This window comes from Amblyomma maculatum, chromosome 1, assembly GCF_055883805.1.
Source record: "Amblyomma maculatum isolate TAMU_Amacu chromosome 1, ASM5588380v1, whole genome shotgun sequence".
NCBI classification, from domain to species: Eukaryota; Metazoa; Arthropoda; class Arachnida; order Ixodida; family Ixodidae; genus Amblyomma; species Amblyomma maculatum.
The window spans coordinates 50,671,486-50,692,076 of NC_139344.1; the positions used below are offsets into that span (position 1 = coordinate 50,671,486).

Genomic DNA, 20,591 nt, shown 5'->3' on the forward strand with positions numbered 1-20,591 from the left:
ACGCACAAATTCATATATGGCGAAATTACTTTTGAAAAGGAGTTAAATTACATATGTAATTACTTTACTGAAAATCGCAGAAAAGCAATTAAATTACATTACTCCTTACTGCCGCCTTATCGCGCTTGCAGTGAGTCTGCAAACCGATTTGGAGTCTCTAATCACTTCCTGGATGCCTTCATTTTCTTCACAAAAAATCGCAATGTCGTCGGCATATGACAGAATTTTCACTTCATTGGAGACGAGGATAAACCACATTTTTTACAGTTTCTAATCATTGTAAAACAGAAAGGTTCTAAATATATCGCAAAGAGTAGCGTCCCCTATCCACCCTTGCCGGATAGGGGACGGAATGCATATTCTCGGGCTTAGCTTTGTATTGTCAATGCTGGCAGAGCAGTCCGCATAAGGCATTCGCACTCCTTCCAGAAGACCAAAAAGGTATGGTATGCACCACCCAATCAAATTCTTTTTCTAGTCGAGCGGCACCATTTCCACGCCATCGTGCAATGCGTCACAACACTCTAATACAATTCTGGCGATGTGAATGTGTGAATTGATCTCCCTTGGATACCACATGTTTGATGAGGGCCAACTGCCAATACTGAAGCCTTTTTCCAAGTACATTCATGTAGATTTTATAATCTACGTTCGTTAGACTTATGGGCCTGTAAGCCTCGACGGAATGCAACGTAGCAAGGTCATTGGTTTTAGGTATCATAATGATATGTCTTATCTTGAATGATGGGGGCAGCTTTTTTGTGTCATAGGCTTCTGTTGTTACGCGATGCATGATTACTGCTAACAGAAATTTGAAGAACTTTTAGAAAAGCAACTCCTAAACCGTCCGCCCTCGAGCTTTACTCGACAATTACTTTTTCAACCTCATTAATTGTGACTGGTGCCTCAGTCTGTTTTTATTATCTCCTCATCTATTTTAGGTATTAAGTGCAAAAATTCCTTCTTGTAGCTTTCTCAGTCATACGTCTTACTATCCAGCAGATTTCGATAGTACTCAACAAAAGCCCGCTCTACTCCATCCGGATCAGACGTGACCGCCTCTTCTTAATGGATTTCTTTAATTTCATTTTTTGCCTCGTAAATGTTTTGTCACTAAGCGCCCTCCTCGTTGGTGTTTCACTTAGCCGCAACTTCTGTGCTCGCACTCTTATCACTGCACCTTGATACTTGTCGCCTTCTATCTCCTCAGCTCTTTTACGTCGCAAGAAGCTGCGACCTCCTCCTTAATAGCTGCTCCGATTTGGCAGTGATCAGTTCCGCCATAGGACAACAAAAAGTCCACCTTGTACGGCAAAAGCCCATTATGTGGCCCTTTTCCGAAGCATTTCACCCCAAATAGCCAAGCACCAGGCCGGGGGAAAGCTTGTACCCATTGAAAAGCCGGTGGGTACCCAGCGGAACTTGGTATCGAACCTGAACCTGGTACCTCCCGAACACGAGGCGGATGCTCTACCACAAGGCCACGCTAAGGTAGTGAAAAAGCCGGCGGGATACCAGGCAGTAGGTGACTATGGCATTGGCTCTAGGAATAGCAGGAGGGGGGGTTACTAGTTGAGTTTGCAGTGCGCAATAACTTAAGAATCATGAATGCCTTCTTCAGAAAACGGAAGAACCGGAAATGGACATGGAAAAGTCCTAACGGGGAGAATAAAATGCTAGCCTAAATCTGAAGAAGGAACTGAACAGATTAGTAAGAAAGAAACCCATCAACGAATGAGTGGTGAGGGGCAGGCCAGAAGAGTTCAGGATCTCGCTACAGAATAGATATTCAGCTCTAACCGAGGATGGCGACATTACCCGACATTACCCTAGACGCAATGAACAATAATTTCAGAGACATTATTACTGCCTGCGCTGTAGAAGTAGGCGGTAGGCTAGTTAGAGAGGATACCGGTAAGCTGTCTAAGGAGACGAAAGATTTGATAAGAAACGCCAGAGTATGAAAGCTTCCAATCCAACAGACCAGATAGAATTGGCCCAGATATCAAAGCTAATCAATAAGCGCAAGGTGGCCGATATAAGGAAGTATAACATGGAGAAAATTGAGCATGCTGTAAAGCACGGGGGAAACCTTAAAGCGGTAAAGAAGAAATTGGCCATGGGCAAAACCAGACGTATGCGATAAGGGACAAGGCGGGCAACGTCATCACGAATATGGACAAGATAGTTAAAGTAGCCGAGGAGTTCTATACAGATCTCTGCAATAGCCAAAGCAGTCAGGACCGTAATGAGATCGGCGTTAGGGAAAAACAGTCAGACGTTCCACAGTGACGAAGGACGAGGTCAAGAAAGCATTAGAAACTATGAAAACGGGGAAATCGGCTGGAGAGGTTCAGTAACTACAGATTTATTAAAGGACAGGGGGAAGGGGGGGGGGGGGATATCGTGCTAGAAAAACTGGCCACCCTGTATACGCAGTGCCTGGAGTAATCTCACAGTACCGGAACCATGGAAGAATCCAAACATTATCCTCATTCATACGAAAGGACCTCAAAAATTACAGACCAATCAGTTTACTGTCTATTACGTGTAAGGTATTTACTAAGGTAATCGCTAATAGAATCAGGACAACCTTAGACTGCAATCAAGGAAAGGATCAAGCAGGTTTTCGGAAACGGTACACTACTATCGATCATATCCATACCATCAACCAAATGGTAGAAAAATTCTCGGAATATAACCAGCCTTTATACATATATAGCATTCATTGATTACGAAAAAGCATTTGACTCAGTAAAAACATCGGTGGTGATGCAGGCATTGCGAAATCAGGGGGTAGACGAGCCGTACGTGAAAGTGCTGGAAGAGATATATAGTGGCTCCACAGCAACCATAGTTCTGCATAAAGAAAGTAACAAAATTCGCATAAAGAAAGGTGTTAGGCAAGGAGACACAATCTCCCCAGTACTATTCACAGCTGGCTTAGAGGAGGTATTCAGAGACTTGGAATGGGAGCAGTTAGGGATAAGGGTAGATGGAGAATACCTCAGTAATCTGCGATTTGCTGATGACATTGCCTTGCTAAGCAACTCGGGGGATTAACTGCACATAATGATTGATGACCTAGACAGAAAAAGTAGAAAGGTAGGCTTGAAAATCAATATGCAGAAGACTTAGGTAATGTTCAACAGCCTCGGGAAGGAACAGCCGTTTACATTAGGTAGCGAAGCACTGGAAATAGTAGGCGAATATGTCTACTTAGGACAGGTATAGTAACCGTAGATCCGGACCATGAAAAGGAAATAACAAGACGAATAAGATTGGGATGGAGCGCATTTGTGAAGCACTCGCAAATTATGACTAGGAGCTTACCGGTATCGCTCAAGAGGAAAGTATACAACAGTTGCATCTTACCTATATTCACATGTAGGGCTGAAACGTGGGGGATAACCAAGAGGGTTCTACTTAAGTTGAGGACAACTCAGAGGGCTATGGAACGAAAAAGGGTCGGGGTGACATTAAGAGATATAGGAAGCGTGCAGAATGGGTCCGCGAAATAACTAAAGTTACTGACATTTTAGTGGAAATTAAGAAGAAGAAATAAGCATGAGAAGTACATGTAGTGCGAAGAGAGGATAACCGATGGTCGCTTAGGATAACAAACTGGATTCCAAGGGAAGGAAAGCGTAGCAGGGGGAGGCAGAAAATTAGGTGGGCGTATGAGGATAAGACGTTCGCAGGGGTCAAGTGGATGCAGCTAGCACAGAACCGGGTTAATTGCAGAAATATGGGAGAGGCCTTCGCTCTGCAGTGGGTATAGTCAGGCTGATGATGATGATGATGGTGACCTCCTCAGCTCTTTTACGTCGCAAGAAGCTACGACCTCCTCTATGCCGCCGGAAACAGCAGGCAGTTGAACGCCGCTGCGCTCTTCTGCTCTACCGCAGGTTCTCTACATCAGCCAGGTCCATAAGGGGCTCTGATGCGGTATCAGTATACGTCCATTGCTGGTTACGTTGGCGTGGCTCCGCACGCATGAGGTCTCGTCGTAGCCGAAGCGTCGACACAGCCCATAGCGTGGCACACGGCACTTGCGCCATATGTGATCGGTGCACCCGTCTTCAGCTTCACGGACACCAACCGAGTATGCGAAGATTTTGGCTTCCCACTCTCCATGATGCCAAGCAAGCTCGCACTCCTACACTAAGTAATGTCGGAAACGAAAGCCCTGCAACATGTGCTACGGACGAAAGAAAATTCAGGTTTAAGCAGGTGATTCTTGCTGTAAATTCGAAGTTAACTTATATTTCAGTGCTTCCCGGAACTGTTTCCTACAGCGGCATAAGTAAAGTGAGTATAGTGAACACTGGTGCCAGTAAGTAAAAGCAGCGAACGTTTTGAGTAAGGCTGTCAATTTTATGTTTTTATGTTTGGCTTTGAAGTTAGAAAAGAGTCATTGAGCACATTTTTGCGTATCCTGACATTATTGTGTTTTTTTACCCATACGTTTACGACTCCTTTATGTTATTTTTAAGTAGGTTCGCGTTTTTTTATCATTTTGGGTATAACGCTTAAGTTAAATATTATTTAGCTTTTACAGACCAACAAAATAGATCCATTTTTGCATAGGTTATAGCAATATGGTTCAAATATTTGCTAGAATACAAACCTTATTTTCAAAACCCGACAGCATTGCCTGCTTTTTCCACTGCCATTTAAGGATTTGTCTTAATGCGCACGTCTGTTTAATTTTTCTACAGTTAAATATAGATAGCGAGCTTTGCCTGCAACGAGTTTTCATTTCAGGTTAGCAATATGTTCAAACAAATAGATAAATGAAGAGGTTATCACTTCTTGTAGAACCAATGCAACACTCCCACTGAACACTGCAGGGCATCGCTGGGCAGGGTGAAGGAAAAAAAAACTCAGAGTAGTGTGGCCTTGCAACAACGTTTTCTGCTGCGAAAACAGGTGTGTGTATATACTTTAGGGTGTCATATGACCGTGTTGGGGCGATTGAAAATGTGGCAATAGCATACATTATAAGCAAAGCCGTAATCTAGTAGTTTGTAGTTAGACCACATCTGCAATCTGAAGACAAGCGCGAAATGTAAGGCGATAGCGTGTTATTTTCGATAGCGCGACAGAATGTCCATATCCATATCCATATCCATATCCTATGTCTATATCCAGTACAGTTTTATGCATATGGTAGGCTTCCTCGTATTCACTGTTCTCCTTGTGTCGTAGCTGCTCCACGCAAGATGTAGTACTTCGATATATAATGGAGCGCTCCGCGAGGTGCAAACACCTTGCTTACATTTTCGCTGTGCTGCTGTCTCACGCATATGCTTTAGTACTGCGGCAGCGGAACGAACAAGAGACGGTAAAAGCGAATTAAAAGGCGCAGTGGCAGAGGCGCAGTTTTATTTCAGGAGCACCAGCCTCCACTCCCTGCCCACCTGCCCTACGGTTACCCCCTAGGACCCACATCTCCACCCACTACTACATCCCATGTGCAGTGGCAAATATAGATTCATTCCAGAATCATCACCCATCGACTACCTCCCCACTCAACAACCTGCCCACCTGGCCACCGACCGCTACCCTACCACCCACTGCCACTATCCAGAAGCGCAGTCCGCCATATCCCCCCCCCCCCCCCCCCTGCTCCGCCAACCATTCATCCTCCAGAAAAATCTGTAGTGTGTGGAACCTCGGCTTAGAGTAAAAAAAATCGAAGTAATCATCGAAGGTAAATTCAACTGCTAGCGCACCCTTGTCTCGTCAGATGTCTCACCGTGCCGTAAATTTTTGGCGTCACTAAACCTGAACCCAAATGTCTCTTCATTTTCATGGTGTTAAAAGAGAACCTAGCCTAAACAATAGCTCATAAGAAGAGCATATATACTATGCGATGCGGTCATTATACTTAGGCCACATCTTCCTAATGCTTCAGAGCGCCTTAGAGGATGGAAGCGAGAACGAGAGTGGCATATATCACTCAATAATGAAGCCTTTAGCAAAATACAGGTCCCTCCAGTGCGAAAAAGAAAAGCCAGCTTGCGCAAAAAATCGAATTGTTTTGCTTATATTTCCCCTAAACTTACGCGGCAACAAGATAACTACTTATAAAATAGGAAGAAGCGTACTTGGCGCACAAAATCATGGAGTAGGCGTTGAAACGTTTTCATAATATTGAAGGGGCCTGTACAATTATTCGTTTTAGATCTCTCGTAATATCACAACGCGCACACGAGTATACTGTAAGCTCAGAAAAAAAAAGAAAGAAAAATGATTTCGATAGTAAGGGAACATTTGCTCATGCGTTCTTCGCCTCTTGCTGTGCATCGGGCCACCAATAAGGATGCACCTTATGCGATAAATACTTCACACCTTTGACTTCGAAGCCCGGATACGGCATTCGTTTTCCACGCAACCTAAATGCTAGTGGAGGTTGAAGAAAGTTGATTTGACATACGTCACGCACTCTGAGAGACGCGATAGAAACTGGCAAATAATGCTTAAGTTGAAAGTATGTCTTAATTTTATTTTTCCGGCTCTTGCCTGCGACTGATGAAGCTGGGAAGCTAACGAAAATGCTTAAAATTTAATTGAGGGCAACCCAGTGAGCTATTCAAAGGAAACTGATAGGTATAGCATTGAAAACAGGAAGGGGAAAAGTGGTTCGGAGATTTTCGGGACATGTAATGCGGAGGTCGAGTGACCGATCATTCTTTAAAGTAGTGGAGACCATTCCACGGCATTAGTTGCAGGAATGCGGCCGAGAGGCATGTGGGGATGTCATGAGAAAGTTCATAGGGCTAGGGTGGCTGCAGCCAAGACAGGACAGGACGTAACCGGGATGACGATGATCACGATGAGCAGCGTTCTACTTACTGTTTCTCCTTCCGAGTTCCCTACTGCTCCTCCACATCGCAGTGTGCCTTTGCGCTGCTCGTCGTTCCCATAGTGACCCGTTCCGATACGTCTTCTACAGTGCATTCTAAGTCGCTAACTGTCACGGCAAAAGGGAAGTTCAGCGTAAGAAAATGAGCGATTCCCTCACAACAAATAGTTTACATGGACCACTCGGTGACTAAGGCTACCTTAACTACGCAAAAACAGAGCGGGTTTCTGGCCTCGAAGCCGCGCTAATAGGTCACTGTTGAATGCAGTTCAGAAGATGGGCCCAGCCAAGCACACGTGGCCTGGAAAAGCGCGGGTTCTACAGGCCAAAGCGGGGCCCGGGCTTTTTGTTACCGGGCCTGGGCTGACCTCGGGCTTGAAGCCGCTGACCTCTGTTCGCGCGCACACACACACACACACACACACACACACACACACACACACACACACACACACACACACACACACACACACACACACACACACACACACACACACACACACACACACACACACACACACACACACACACACACACACACACACACACACACACACACACACACACACACACACACACACACACACACACACACACACACACACACACACACACACACACACACACACACACACACACACACACACACACACACACACACACACACACACACACACACACACACACACACACACACACACACACACACACACACACACACACACACACACACACACACGCACACACACACACGCACACACTCGCACACACACACACGCACACGCACACACGCACGCACGCACGCACACACACACACACGCACGCACGCACACACACACACACACACACACACACACGAATATATATATATATATATATATATATATATATATATATATATATATATATATATATATATATATATATATATATATATATATATATATGGGCATTTGTTAACTTTCGTATGCCTAGGCATCGGACAAAGTAGGTGTAGTATACATATGGGACAGTCGAAAAGGCCAATAGGGAAGACTCAATGATTTAGGTGAACGAAGGAACTTGCTGGCTGCTTTTTGTCATATCGCCGCGTAGGGGAAAAAAAATCAATGGGCTTCCTTTTCGATCGCCCAGAGCCTTTGGCAAACACACAAAAAATCACTCACGGGCGCATCTTATCGAAGTAAATGGAAAGGTAACTTTAACTGGACGTTTCTAAAGCATTGCCTGCAGTATTACCTGCAGGAACAATGCCTGCAGTGCGAAGTGTGTATAATATTTAATGCGTACGCTTGCTCAGGTCGAACGATACAAGAGAACAAGCGACCGAAAAAGAAAAAAGTCAAAACTATCTCGCGTTCACAGCGCACGAAATTAGATGTTTATGACAGTGAGCGATTCACCGCCCCCGCAAGTGACGAGACGGGCCCACCCTGTTTACAGACCGCGCGCCAGTGTTGGAGGATCGGGCTCACTAGAGTGATAATCTGGCCTTGGCCGGGCGGGCTAGCCGGGCTTTACGCCGCAGGACTGCCAAATTATCCCATGCCTAAGCAGCCTACTCGCTAGAGCGGCTAAGAATGCACCGTTGCTGTTCAGATTTCTCCGTCTGTGGTGTTTCTATACATTTTTTTTTTAATTCGTGGCTTGGGTGATTCCTGACATGAAGCCTCACCAAGCTCTGCGTCAAGCGTTCAGCGATTCTTCATGGAAACAAATTGTTTTTTTAATCGTGATCTTCTTCATTGAAACAGAAACGCCATCGCGCCGAAGAAGTGCAGAAAGAATTGAAATGGGACCCCTTCTTCGACAGCATACACCACATACAATTTTCTGGCGTAGGGTCTCTTTTGGTGGCCTGTGGAAGGTAATGGCAACCCACTCCAGTATTTCCTGCCAAGAAAACCCAATGGCCAGTCACAATACCATTAAAGATATGGCGCCGGAAGATGAGCCCCCCAGGTTGGAAGGCGTCCCGCATGTTACTGAGGATGAACAAAGGGCGATTCCTAGTAGCTCCAGGACGAATGAAGCGGCTGTGCTAAAGCCAAAAGGACGCTCAGTTGTGGATGTGTCGGGAAGCGACCGGAAAGTCCGATGTTGCAAGGAGATATATCACATAGCAACATCCAATGTAAGATCTATGACGCAAGGTAAACTGGACGTCGTCAAGCGAGAAATGGACAGATTGAACATTGATATCTTGGGTATCAGCGAGCTCAAGTGGACCGGAATGGGAGAATTTAACTCCGGCGACCATTATTTCTTTTATTGTGGGCACGAATCCAAGAGAAGGAATGGGGTCGCTCTCATAGTAAACAGAAGAATGGACAAAGCAGTGCTAGGGTACAACCCCAAAAACGACCGAATGATTTCACTTCGGATCCAAGGTCACCCTTTCAACATAACAGTTATCCAAGTCTATTCACCGACCACTACTACTGAATAAGCTGACGTTGAGAGATTTTATGCGGACCTACAATGCCTTTTAGACCACACCCCATCATCAGACGTCGTTTTTCTCATAGGAGACTGGAATACTGAGGTCGGGAGTGAAGAAATATCCAGAATTATAGGCAAGTTCGGTCTTGGTGAGCCAAATGAAGCTGGGCAGAGACTAGTAGAGTTTTGTCAAGAAAACAACCTGACCATAGCGAATACTCATTTTCAACAGCACAAGAGGCGCCTGTACACATGGACTTCACCGGACGGTCTGTACAGGAATCAGATCGATTATATTATTTGCCGGCAGAGATGGAGAAGCGCTATACAAGCAGTAAAAACAAGGCCTGGGGACGATTGTGGCACCGATCATCAGCTTCTTGTTGCCAAAATTAAGCTTCGATTGAGGAAAACGCAGAAAACTCGAAGGCCTTTCAGGTATGATCTGGATCAAATTCCATTAGAATATGCTGTGGAAGTGAGGAATCGATTTCAAGAATTAGATCTAGAAGACAGAGAGCCCCGAAGAGATGTGGATTGATGCTCGTGATATAATACAAGAAGTTGCTGCTAAGGTAGTTCCAAAGCAAAAGAAATGCAAGAAAGCAAACTGGTTATCTGAAGAGGCTTTGCAAATAGCTGAGGAAAGGAGGATGGCAAAAGTTATGGGGTAAAGAGAAATTACAAGGTTCTCAATGCGTATTTTCAGAAAATAGCAAGGAGAGATAAGAATGCCTTCCTGAACATACAATGCCAAGCAGTTGAGGACAACAGCCAATTAAGGAACACAAGAGCTCTGTATAAGACAATCAAAGATATCAAAGGAAGCTTCTGTGCTAAGCTGGGCGTGATAAAGGACAAACGAGGCAAGGACCTCACTGAAGCCTCAGAGATAAAGAAGAGGTGGCAGGAATACACAGAAGAACTATACAAGAAGGACCCGAATGATCAAACCCAACATAAGACGGTTGTGATTACTGATCTCGAGCCGGGCATCCTGAAGAGTGAACTTGAATGGGCCTTAGCCAGCCTTGCTAAGAATAAAGCTAGCGGAATTGATGGCATTCCAGCTAAGTTGTTTCAAAACCTCAGCCATGACGCTGTTAACATTCTGCATACATTATGTCAGAAGATTTGGACAACCCTGCAGTGGCCACAGGATTGGAAGAGGTCAGTTTACATCCCCATTCCAAAGAAAGGCAGTGCCAAAGATTGTTCCAACTACCGCACGATCGCGCTTATTTCGCATGCTAGCAAGGTGATGTTGAAAATCCTCCAAGGAAGGCTGCAGCAGTACGTGGATCGGGAGCTTCCGGACGTGCAAGCTGGGTTTCGCAAGGGCAGAGGAACTAGAGACCAAATTGCCAACCTTCGCTGGATCGTGGAAAAAGCAAGAGAGTCCCAGAAACCCATCTACTTCTGCTTTATTGATTATGCGAAAGCGTTTGACTGCGTAGATCACAGCAGATTGTGGCAAGCTCTCCTAGAGATGGGAGTTCCAATTCACCTCATCTGTCTCCTCAGGAACCTGTATGAAGGACAAGAGGCCACAGTCAGAACTGGACATGGTCTTACTGATTGGTTTCCGATTGAGAAAGAAGTGAGGCAAGGCTGCATACTGTCGCCCTGCCTATTTAACCTATATGCAGAGTGCATCATGAGGAAGGCCGGTCTGGACGAGTCTTCAGCTGGAGTGAAGATTGCTGGAAAACGTATCAACAACCTTAGATATGCGAATAATACCACTTTAATGGCAGAAAGTGAAGTGGAACTCAAGAGACTTTTGATGCGCGTACAAGAAGAGAGTGAGAAGTTTGGGCTTAAACTGAACATTAAAAAGACAAAGATCATGGCGTCTTGCCCTATCAAGTCACGGTGCATCAATTGACAAGAAGGGGAAGCTGTGACAGATTTTCTCTTCTTGGGCTCCCAGATTACCTCGGAAGGAGACTGCAGCCATGAAATTAGGATACGCCTGCTTCTGGGAAAGAGAGCAATGGTTAGCCTTGACCGCCTAGTAAAGAGCAGAGACATTAGTCTGCCAACCAAGATCCGTATAACTCGTGCTATAGTCTTTCCAGTTGTGATGTATGGATGAGAGAGTTGGACTGTGAAAAAGGCTGACCGCCGAAGAATTGACGCGTTTGAATTGTGGTGCTGGCAAAGACTCTTAAGAGTTCCTTCGACTGCCAGAAGATCAAATCAGTCGATATTGTCGACCATAAACCCTGACTGCTCATTGGAGGGTCAAATTCTAAAGTTAAAGCTCAGCTACTTTGGTCATCTGATGAGAAGAGAGGAGTCGCTGGAGAAAGATTTGATGTTGGGAAAGGTTGAGGGTCGCCGCGGAGAAGGGGTAGGCAGCGAACGCGATGGTTAGATGGCATCCTCGAGGCACTGCAGATGAAGTTATGTGATGTTAGGAAGATAGTGAGAGACCGGAAAGCGTGGCGTGACATGGTCCATAGGGTCACGAAGAGTCGGACACGACTGAACCACTGATCTGATCTCTGGAAGACAAAAGCCAGGGAAGCAGCAACAGCGTCGAAGTTTGCAGCGAAGCGCGTTCTAGCATGTGTTTGGGCTGAAGGCTTACTATACTAAATTAATGGTTAACTGCACGTCTGAATTTGATTTTGCCCGAAAAACGTTCTAGAAATGAGACAGAGGTATTTTGAATAATTCAACCATGTCCAGCCTCCCAGGAAAAAGAAAGAAAGAAAAGCGCGAGCACATCATCAGATGGAATGCATTTAGTGGCGCCATCTGCCTTTTCCGACGCGAGGCACTGCAATTCCTGGTTCAGGAGTGCTACAACGGGAGCGCGGAGGTCGCTCCCGGTCGCGCATTTGATGCCCGATCGACCTAGGGTAGCCTATGGCATTATGTCCCTAAAAAAAGTCCCTTGCGCTGGAACTTAAGTGTCCCTCATATTTTTTTTTCGACTTCATAGGTGTGTGCGGCAAGGGTTAAATTCTTATGTACACGGCAATTTTCTTTTTCATTTGCAGCTTTATTTTAAAGATGACAATCATGTCAGGTGCATGCTGTCTTCTAATGGCCTACGCTTGGCTGAGCTGACCAAGACAAGGAAGCAGCTCTGTTTTTCAACGAATTAGCTCAAATTTGTTCATACCTTTGTAACTTTCGGTCTTCTATATGTTGTGACTGCGCTGCATTGAAGACTGCACAGACTGGCGACTGAGTTGACAAGGTGCAAGTAATCTTGAGGTATTCACTGATTGATTTCCTGCTTTTCTCCGCCTTGATGTGAAAATGGGCAGTGTGAGAATAACCAGCTGGGGAGGACGCCCGTTCTCGATGGCATAGTACTTGAAGCGCGCGTCACGGTCAGCTGTGGGGAGATCTCTTCAGAATGGGGTCTTGGTCGCTGCCATATTGGATACTGAGCTCTGCTCATAGCACAGGGAAAGCTGAAGATTATCTCCCCAAACCCGGCCCACAGCCCAGCCCAGTCACACCGGTTTCGCAGAGGCTCTTGAAAACGTCTCATACTCTCTCCGCATCGCCTATATGGATCGCGAGGAGTGTAGCCGACAGGCACCTGAGCTGCACTGCCACTGCTACTCTGGGCAGCTGCTTTTATTACGTTGCCCTGTGATGATTGCCGATGAGTTGTCGGGACATCTTCGTCATATGTCAGCGGCAGGATTACATGACCGCTGGCTGTATACTTGTTTTCCAAACAAACAGCGCGAACAAACGGGGACGAAAGAAAGAAAACACAGGAACAAGCATTGACTCTGAACTAAAGTTTAATCACAGAAACAGATAACAATAAAGCACCAAAACCAAAACGCATGTGCTACTTATCTGATATCCAGATATCACAGTGATATCTGGGTATCAGATAAGTAGCACGTGTGTTTTGGTTTTGGTGCTTTATTATCTGCTTCCTTATTTAAGCGTGTCTTGTGTGATTAAACTTTAGTTGAGAGTCAATGCTTGTTCCTGTGTTTTCTTTCTTTCGTCCCCGTTTGTTCGCGCTGTTTTTTTTTTTGTTTTTTGTTTTTTTGTTTTTTTTTTTGAATATGTATCACTAACTCGCCCGCTTAGCTATCCTGTATACTTGTGTTATAGCCCCTGGAAGGAATACTTGTGTTTCGAGTCCCAGATCGAAACTCTTCGTGATCTTGGCAAAGTTCTGTGCGGCCAACGACCCTATTGATTGGAAATATACCTCGTACCACGCAGTACTTCATTCGCAGCTGAATCAGCAGACGATTGCTCGGTCAAGTTCGTAATGCGCGTGACAGTGGTATGAGTGCGTGAGAAGCACTGCTGATGTTATCGGGAAGGACAACATATGAATGAAGTGCAGCTCACGTTTCCCCTTGGTTTTAATATTCCATTTCGTGCAGACGTCTGCTGCTGCAGTTGCAAGGAACACGCTCCGGCGTTTTATCAGGACGTGAAGCCCTCTACGGACGCTTTATCTCCCTTCGTATCTATCGCCCTTCTATACCGTTTTTCCAACCGACTGTATGACGCGTTGCGCCGCCGACCACTACTGTTATCGAAAGTGGGATATTCGCATATTCGTCCGAGACCAGAAGGCAGATATTGATGCACGGGATTCATAAAAAGCGGCCTGAAGTACACTTAAATTTCTGGCTGTGCTCCCATCTCGGTGGGCAACATTTCGAGGTGTATTCTTGGAACAGCTCCCGTTCCCTCGCTCGTCTTTACAGCTTTTCGCGGCGGTCGGGACTCGGCAGTAGAATGGATGTATTCAGTGCCAGACGCCCCCAGTAATCTCTCCTGGAGCTCTAGGCTCACTCCGCATTATGTTTTGTGTGATACTCTGAGCAGCGATTCTGCGTTGCACAGCGATAGAACATTTAGTAATTACGAGCACACACGCATTAATTCGGCCGGCAAATGTATCCGCCTTGAAAACTTTGAACGCATGTAACCCTACCATATTTACAGACGGCGTGCACAGACGTTTGATCTCTTTCTGTCAGTTTTAGCGCCCTCACCACATCATTGCGTACAGCCAAATCATCGTGAAAAGGTAACTACCCCAAGTCACAGATATTTTGCTGCTTTTTCAGAAAGAGCTAAGCAGACACGGCTTTTTGAAGCGAGTAGCGGTTGTGTCACTTGTCAGGACGTGAGCGTGAAGCAGCCTGCAAAAATGTTTAGTGCACGGTAGTCTCCGAGCGTTTGCACTCTAAAAACAAGCAAGTCAAAGATATACTGATAACGAGAGAACCTGAAACCTGAGAGTGTAGTGCAAGCTGTAAGTCCGTTGGCGCCGTGGCTTAGTTGGTTAAAGCGCCTGTCTAGTAAACAGGAGATCGCGAGTTCGAATCTCGCCGGTGCCTCAATGTTGTGCTTTTTTTTTTTCCGCATATAAATCGGCATATGTGTTACCTTGTGTTGAATTTAAATGATCATCATGCTTTTTAGTGCTAGACCCTCGGTTCTCCTGGGAAGTCACGAAAGAAATCTACTGGGTTCTGTATTCACCACCATACAGGTTTGTTTGTTTTTTTTTTCTTTTCTTTTAACGTCAACAGAACCACCTCTCCGTCGGCGCCGTGGATTAGCGACAACTTCTCTAAAATAACCAAAAATGCGTCCCGATATACTTTCGGTCGAGACAACAAAGTCCGGCAGTGCATTTCCGAGCCTTAATTGGCACACAGTACGCAAAAAATTGATCTTTTACATCGCGAACAAAAAGAAATCTGCTGACAATCTGTTGTGGAAATAAATGCCTCAAACCCAGTCCACCGTCCTTCACCCGCCTAAACAAACTGGTCCGGCTACATCGTTCGAAGGCGATGCAGCTGCCGTCAAATGCAAAACCTTTTTTCTATAAGTTACACACGGAAACACTACCAGTAGAGAAGTTCTTGGAAGGGAAGAATTTATTTTTACCTTGGGGTTCGCATTGCTTAATTTGTAAACAGCCAGAAACTATAGACCACATTTTCCTACATTGTTGGGAAGGGGCATACTTTTGGGATAGTTTACAGAGGACTTTAAAAAAGGAATTTCCATTAGACTCGCATGATATTAGGTACTTGCCAGTAGAGAATGAGGATGGGGTGCCATTTGACCTTATTATGCTAATGGCCCTCCACTGTATTTGGCGCTCGAGAATGGCAGGATACCATTGCGATCCTGACGCACGGCCAGCATGGATATATTTTCGGGAAGGCATGGATAGATATATTGAAATTCAAAAACTTGCTCCTGAAGCTCCCGAGTGGCTTGGAAGATTGGAGCCATTAGTGACCCTAAGATAATTTTAGCATGACGACGTTATTCACCACCATACAGGATTTTTTTTTTTTTTTATGTCAACAGAACCACCTCACCCGTCGGCGCCGTGGCTTAGGTGGCACCCCACGGAAGAAATAAACATTTTTCTTGCAAAAACACTTACTGGCAAATTTCCAGTGTGCAACTTAAAAAAGAAAGTTTTAGCCGCTGTCGGCACTTTCATTCTCTTTACCCTCTTCAGTACACTCTTGCCAGGGCCTCCAATGTATATGGCCCTATAGATATGGGCTCGGGAAGAACAACATCGCAAAAATCTTTGTACAATTTTTTCTTTTTCACAGTTGATAAATATTCTTTTCAAAATTTTGCAGAAAGAAATCACACATTTTGAACAAATTCTCTAAAGTAACCAAAAATGCCTCCCGTGCAACGTTCGGCTGGCACAACAAAATTTAGCAGTGCATGTCCAAGCCCAATTTGGCAGACAATGAACAAAACTGGATCATGAACGTCACGCAGGAACAGAAATCTACTGACAATCTGCCGCAAAAAAAAAAAAAAAAAAAAAAAAAGATGCCCGAAGCCCACGCCGCCATCCTTGACACTTCTAAATAAATTCGTGCGGCTGCATCTTTCCCACACTGAAGCCCACATAAAAACCGCGAATATCCTATGATGCAGCTTCTGCACACTCGATGTTGCACAGTGTAAAACTTGCATCACATACCACAGCCTAGAAATGAAGAAGAGGTTGCACACTGTGGTTCTGGCAAAAAATGATAAGCCAGTTCCTTTCCACTTATCTGCCCTTTCCCGCATGTCATCTGTGCATGCTCTCCAATATGTCTCGCTATCACGATAGCATTCTAGTGGCACTCCAAGTTACTTTGGCGGAGTCGTCCCCCAGGACACGTTTGCAAAATTATCAGGGCCACTTTGTCATATACCATGCCAGAGTCCCAGGGACTTGGACCAGTTTACCCTACTGCCTGTAACGTCGCTAAAGGTTTTTACAGAATCAACAACTTCGGTTATACCCTCCTGGTTAACCGTAAAAACCGCAACATCATCGGCGTACGTCAGCTGCTTCACTTCCACGGCCAAACGAAAACCAGTAATATTCTCATTGTCCAAGATATTTAAGCAAAAGGTTTCAATGTAAATGCAGAATAAAAGAGGGATGAGGGGGCAGCCCTGCCGCACAGAACGCTGCACGCTAATGGGGGCCCCCAGATTTTTATATACTGCACGTTTTTCAAACTGCACGCTGAACGTCATCCGGAGCGGAAGCCTTTGTCAGGCTCTGTAGCCTTTAGCTTTCGCTCCGGCTTTCTGTAATAGAAAGGAACAAAGAAAGAAAGAAAGAAAGAAAGAAAGAAAGAAAGAAAGAAAGAAAGAAAGAAAGAAAGAAAGAAAGAAAGAAAGAAAGAAAGAAAGAAAGAAAGAAAGAAAGAAAGAAAGAAAGAAAGAAAGAAAGAAAGAAAGAAAGAAAGAAAGAAAGAAAGAAATGCAATTTCGGTACGCCAGGGCCACGCCCTCACGAATAACAAAACCAATATTTATATGGTGCATTATACGAAGTAGAATTTCATGGGCAACACAGTCGAACGCCTTTTTAAGGTCAAGCTGCAGGATGGCCACACGGACATTTATGACCCCCCCCCCCCCCCCCCCCATCACAACATTCTAATACACTTCTTGCTTTGTGTATATTTGTAACAATGGACCGTCCCTTTATCCCACACGTTTGATGTGGCCCAGCGAGTTCCTGGATTACCGACTGCAGCCTTCGTGCAAACACCTTCATATACATTTTGTAATCAACGTTCGTGAGCGCAATTGGCCGGTAGGATGTTACTTGTAGTAGCCTATCTGCTTCATCAGTTTCGGGTGTGAGGACTGTGTGGGATTTGCCATAAGGAGGAGGCAGTTCGTTTAAGTCATAAGCTTCGTTAAACACTACAGTCAGGACTGGCGCTATTTCGAGTTTAAATTCTTTGTAAAATGCCGCACTTAAGCCGTCTGGACCGGGTGATTTTCCCGGGTTTAAATTGTTTATCGCCAGTAAGACCTTTGATTCAGTTATTGGCAGCTCTAATCTTTGTTTGTTGTCTTCATTTAGTCTTGGTAGTGCCCCGAGATACCTGTCCTTAAACGCTGTCATATCAAAGTCGTGCAATGCAAACAGTGCCTGGTAGTAAACAGCCAGAAACGATAGATCATGTATTTCTTCACTGTTGGGAAGAGGTTTATTTTTGGGACGTACTTCAAAGAACCATAAAGAAAGATTTACCTATTAATCCTTACGGAATACGGTACTTACCCACGCAAAATAAGGAGGGGATTCCTTATGATTCAATCATGCTAATGGGCCTCCACAGTATATGGCGTTCACGCATGGCAGGATATCACTGTGATCCTGATGCGCGTCCTGCACGAATTTTTTTCCGCGAGACTCTCCATTGGTTTATCGAGATTGTGAAGTTTGACGATGATAATCCTGAGTGGTTGCCAAAGGTAGACCCGTTGATGGATCTTAAGGAATTTTAAAAAAAGCCAGTCCCTGGCAGGCTTACTATATCAATGTCTAGTGTGTGTATGTTTTGTCTTGCAAACGTCAGGCAATAAAGAAAAAGAAAAAGTCGGGGCTTAGTTGGTTAAAGCGCCTGCCTAGTAAACAGGAGTTCGCGAGTTCGAATCTGGCCGGTGCCTTGTTTGAGTAGTTTTTTTTTTTTCGTACAAACCGGCACAGGTATTTATTATTCTAATGCGTTGAAGTAAAATAACTATAATGATGCTTTTTTGTACTGGACGCTCAGTTCTGCTGGGAAATCACCGATGAAATCTACTAGGCACTCTATTCAATGCCATGCAGGTTTCTTTTCTTTTTATGACAACAAAATCTCTTCACCCGTCGGCGTCTTGGCTTAGTGTTCTCTATAGCAGTCAAGTGGCACTCCGAGATAAGTGCTCGGCGTGGTAGATCATTCGACTTTTTCAAAAACAGCTGGTGTCTTACCCCACGGGCCATGCCACAATCCCCAAACTTTGATAAATTCACATGCTGCCACTTTTGTCACAGTATTCTTGTGTTATTTTTAGTATAGCCGTGATGCTTTCCCTGTCCCGTACTGAAAAAGGCACATTATGCGCGTAGGCCAGTACACGGACCTCGCATACCTGTAGGTCAAAGCCCCTTTACCTTATCGCTCTGCAAAACCTTTCGACACAGTGGTTCCAAAAAAAGTGCAAAGAGCAACGGTGAAAGGGTGCAGCCTTAACGAGCAGAAGACGTCTCGTTAATTCACGATCTACGATCAGGTTTGTGGTGCAATTCATATAAGCCATTTTGACTCCTTCGCATATGATTGAATCTAAACCTACATGCTTCAGTAAAATGAAAAGCGTTTCGTGCGGCACTCTATCAAGGGCCTTCGCCAGATCAATCTGAAGCATGGCAACCCTGAGGAGTTCACTGTCACGAAGTTCTAATACGTTTCTGGCAACATGAATATTTGTGTATATAGTTCTGTCCTTTACCCCGCCCTCGCTCTTGATCACGTTCTACGTGACGCTGGCGGTAACAAAGGACGTTCCACGTCCGCCGCTGAGGTTGAGGGTGGCGCTGGTGAACACTCTCAAGGTTCGTATACAGACAACATAAATACCAAAGCAAGTAGCAGGGGGGACAGCGGCCGATGATGCTCAGTTGGAAGAGCACCGGACGCGATATTCGGAGGTCATGGGTTCGGTTCCCACCATCGGCACGTTGTTTTTCTTCTACTTTGTGTACAATTATCTTCCCCCTAAACAGATTACATTACTAATTTCTGTGATTATCCAAGTAAACATTAAAGAAAATACATAAAGTACCATCCCCAACGCTTTCCTTGGCCTCGCCGACTGTTGGCTTCTTTCCTTCATGTATTATAACGAGCACCCCCACTTCCCCCTATATATATATATATATATATATATATATATATATATATATATATATATATATATATATATATATATATATATATATATATATATATATATATATATATATATATATATATGCTGTATATTTTGTAATTATGTGCATATAGCAGTAAAGAAAAAAAGAGCGTCGTGGCTTAGTTGGTTTAAAGCGCCTGTCTAGAAAACAGACATGGCATTAATTGAATTACAGTAATGAAATTACTGTAGTTTAATTAGCATTTTTGGTAACTTGTAATGTCATGAATTACTTTTTTGGTTTGGTGATTTGATAATGCAAGGAATTAGTTTTTGGTAGTAATTTCACAGCAAAAGTAAATAATTCTTTTCGAAATTACTTTTACTAAAGTGCGCCACTACTCCGTTAATAGAAAACAGAGTAGAGTTTAGCGAAAGCAGGAACGACGTGAGGCAAGCCGAAGCCAGCGCTACGGATTGACAAAAGGAGACAGAATTGAGTAGAACAGTGTATCTGAGACCTCGTGTGCAGGAGGGTCAGTTAGTGTGGCTATCCCATGGCAACCATTCTCCAAGCTACAGGATACAAGGCGTCGAGGGAATGCCGAAGGGAGAGATGGTACAATAAGTCTGGTTGAAAACTAGTTGGGAGCACGGCGCAGTGGCACTCCCTGTTGCGTCGGCTAGGGCACAGTGGCGCCTGGTTACACTCGTCACCACGGAGCGAGGAAGAATTGTGGCTGGAGGAGACGGGCGGAAGGGTTCATGGCGTGAGCCTCCGTGTCTTGAGCATTACTGAGCAGTGAGCACAAGGTGCCGACGTCGATTCTTGGGACTGTGGAAGCAATAAATATCCTAGCTTCTTCGGACCCTTCAAATGGCGGAGACAGCGCCGGGCCAGCAAGACGCTGGGTTCGCTGGTCGTTTCACGATCGTTCGACCATGCCTCTGCTTTTGTTGTTATTGTTATCATTTTTTTTGGGGGGAGGAGTATTGAGTAATGTATATTGAGTTCTTTTCAGCGATTTTCAGCAAAGTAATTATAGTAATGTAATTTCATTCCTTTTCAAAAGTAATT

General features: G+C 44.8%; 1 non-coding gene and 1 pseudogene across 1 annotated transcript; one reads left to right on the top strand and one right to left on the bottom strand.

Annotated features, from left to right (window-relative positions):
• The window catches only part of LOC146202352 (uncharacterized), a 91,765-nt pseudogene that overhangs the window by 56,796 nt on the left and 14,378 nt on the right, over positions 1 to 20,591 (bottom strand).
• Positions 14,591 to 14,664, top strand: TRNAT-AGU (transfer RNA threonine (anticodon AGU)). The gene has a single exon. It is a non-coding gene; the product is annotated as a tRNA-Thr (tRNA).